The following is a 3,623-nucleotide window of genomic DNA, read 5'->3' as shown; positions in this document are numbered from 1 at the left end:
GAGTATTTTATTAACAAACCTGCTGCTGGTCATAGTTTAGAAATATTTCACCTCATATTTCTGAACATCTGGTGCCATAAATGAAATATAGATCACAATAAACATGCGTCTATATTTTATAGCAAATAATTGAGCTCTATGTATTAATAAATTAATAAGTATTATAAGTATTATAAATTCTTCACCAGAGCAAAAAGTTACTAACATTTAGATTTGAATGAAATATCATCAAATTGTGAAGCTATGATAAAGTTAAAAATGACTGTATCGTTATTATCATAACGTTTATTATTTTTCTATGAACATTAAAGTCAAAGTTGGAGAATCCATCGCTGCTCCTGAAAAGCTCCACAAGGATCTGACAGCAGTAGTTGAGTAATCCGGATTAAATCTGGACCGGATTAAATCGTTTATGACCGGATATGAACTGGATCTGGTACAATATAAATAAACTGGCTGCATTAAAACTAGATTCAATAAAACATGTGGAAATAAACGCTGTCATGACTGGGCTGCTCATATCAATATTTAATAAGAAAATGAGCTGAATGTTTTCAGAACCGGAAGCCGGATCGGACCTGCAGGAATCCTTCCGGCTGTCTGAAACGCCCCGCAGCTGCAGGTCATTATGCTGAAACTGGAGCGGCTCTCATTCTGACCTCGCTGCTTTTGAATTTCCTGATTTGATTGAGGCGCCGCGACTCATTTCTAAATTTCTGCAGAGCGTCGGCTGAATGTCCGCGGCGGGAACCGGACCCAGCAGGTTCTGATTGAACCGGAGCAGAGAGCAGGAGGCGGCGACCCAATCACCGACAGAACCGACTCAGAGCCTGACCCGGTCCGGGTCGTTCATCCAGAAACAACGGTGGCCGAGCCGGCCCACAGAGGACCGAGCAATTTAAAGGTAATTACAAAAATCAACTCCACTTGAACAGGTTTTATTTAGTTTTTTAAATATTATAAATATGTAAAAATTAGTTTGTTTTTTTCATAAAAGTTACATATGCAGCTTGAACTATTGTTTCTTTTGGACCAATATGGTTTAATATTCCTGTGGAGCTTTGGGAATGCAGTTCAACATTCCCAACAGGAATCAATTCAATGCTGGAAGGTGAGTTTTGGTTGTTTCAGATGTTTAGGAAACGAGAAGCCGGCGCCGTTCTGCTGCACTGTAAAACTAGATTCAATAAAACATGTTAAACAATATATAAAACAATAAAACATTCACAGTCAATAGTCTATAAATTATCACATAAATTTACCTTTAATGCCTTCAGTGACCAACATCCATGAGCTGCATCAGAGTAAATCTTCCTGTCTGGGGCCAGGGGTCCGGAGGGGCCCGGGGTCCGGTGGGCCAGGGGGACCAGTGGGCCAGGGGAACCGAGGGGGGATTGGGGTCCAGTGGGCCCGGGGTTCGGTGGACTGAGGGGACCGAGGGGCCCGGGATCCGGAGGGGGCTGGGGTCCGGTGGGCCCGGGGAACCGAGGGGCTGAGCGGACAGAGGGGCCCGGGGTCTGGTGGGCCAGGGGGACCGAGGGCCCCAGAGGGCTCAGGGAGACACAACGGGTCCAGCTGGTCCTCCACGGAGCCCTGAGTCCCGTCTCTGCTGCTGACTTTGGTTGAGGCAGTTTAATCCAATGCTGAGTGAAACGCTGTGAAGGCTGGAGCATCGCGGACGTTTGAGGCATAAACAGAACAATCCTCCATATTCAGCGCAGCATTTCTCATATCCTGTGGTAAAAACCTGCAGAGGTTCAGCTGTAAAACACAAAGTTCTGCCTGCCTGCAGGTTATTTTGTTTCATGAGTTTGTTGACTGAAAAACCATCAGCGGGTCAAAGTTCATGAACTGACATGCAGATTTCAGAAATCAGTTTGGTTGGTTTGAAAAGGCAGGAATTGATCCTGTATAGGAATTTAAAGTCTGTAAATCTGCCGTGTTTTTATGGAGACATAGTTCTTTTATCGATGTCAGAGCAGGAAATATTCAGAAGCCAACAGCAAACCTTCAGCTTCCAGCACCAAAACAAAAACAGCCAAATGAAATCTCCAAACGCAGAACGGCATAGTCAAAGTATTAAAGTCCACATGGTTCAGGAAGCTGCTTTCTACTTCAGTTTATAATTAGATTAAATACGCAGAGCAACAAAAACAGTTTTTATTCTTCTTATCTTAACTTCTTCCAACCGGCTGCAGCGGAAACTATTTTCATGCTGATGAATCTTTTCCTTTTAGCATTTATGTAAAGCAGCATAATCATAAATCTCTGGGGGCAACGAAGAATAAAGAGATGAAAATATTAGATATAAATCAGCAAAACTATCTTTTGGTCTTTTGTATCAATAACTGCATGAATCAACCGAACCTCTGGCTCTTCATGTTTATGTTCTTAAAACAGGAAATTAAACATGTTGGGTCATTTATTCTAAGTTTATACTTTTTTATGAGAATTTGTGGTTTTTCTCCTGAACCTTTTTGTTTTTTCTGATATTTCAGAGATTTTTCTTTCAGGCTGGAGGGGCGAGTTTCCATCACCCTAATCTTTAGATTCTCAGATCTGGACTCAAAGTTCATCCAGCCAGAAAGAGCAAAACCAAATATTACTGAAGAAACTTTAAAGTTAAGAAGGTTTTCTAACAGCTGCAGCTGGAAGCCGTCCATCAGCGGCGCTGCAGTCGGGTCGGCCTGCAGCCGTTCGTCACCGTGACCCCAGTGACCCCCGACAGGATGGAGCGGCAGAGAAATGGAGGAATAAATATTGAGGAAAGGATCAGAACTGCAGGTAAACATTTGATGAAATCAGATCAGATGAGAATCATTTGCTCCCAGATTCACTGCAGCTACATGAAACAGACATAAATCTTATTACTGCTGGCCTGAAATATGCAGATCTGCCAGAATACTGAGTGAAATATTAGCCTTCATGTTGGGGATGAATGGGACAGAAACGCCTGCAGGTCTCCTTCCTCTCACTTTCGATTTCTAGTGAACATAATAAGTCAGATGTAGCTGCAGATGCTCAACCTGCAGTTATTAAATAAACTAAACCTGCAGATTAAAGATCTGCAGATGAAACTGCATTGATTCTGAGGTTAAAGGTCAGAATCCTTTACATGGATCCAATCTGAACATGAACTAACCACAGCTTCACACACATTCATTTTAATCTGAAATAACAACAGTAACTAATGCAGGAAAACCAAAAGTGTTTCTGAAAACATACTGAAGTTAGAGATGTCCTTCGTTTTTGTGTTTATTGATCTTTTTATTAGCTTTTTGAACTGATGTCAAATTGTTGTTTTGCTCAACACAAGCAGACGCTCCGAACGCCGGAGGGAAAAACGGCGACAGGAAAAGACGCCTGAGGGCAGCAGGTGGTTCAGCGATAACTGAACAGTTTTCAAAAATCTTTTTTCTGTTCAGTGTTTATTACAGTCAAAGTATCACAATATTCTGAACTTTTCAAATTCTGCATCTAAAAATGATCCAAAGTATGAAAAAGCTAAAACTACGATAATAAATAATAAAAGCTAAACAATATTTAACTAATAGTAACTAATCAAAACTAGCAAACCAGTTCTAAAGGCGGATTAACTGAATCAGATAAAAACCGTCAGTGAT

The sequence above is a fragment of the Poecilia reticulata genome, linkage group LG19 (assembly GCF_000633615.1).
Source record: "Poecilia reticulata strain Guanapo linkage group LG19, Guppy_female_1.0+MT, whole genome shotgun sequence".
Classification (NCBI taxonomy): Eukaryota; Metazoa; Chordata; class Actinopteri; order Cyprinodontiformes; family Poeciliidae; genus Poecilia; species Poecilia reticulata.
Note: the sequence above shows the minus strand (reverse complement) of the source record.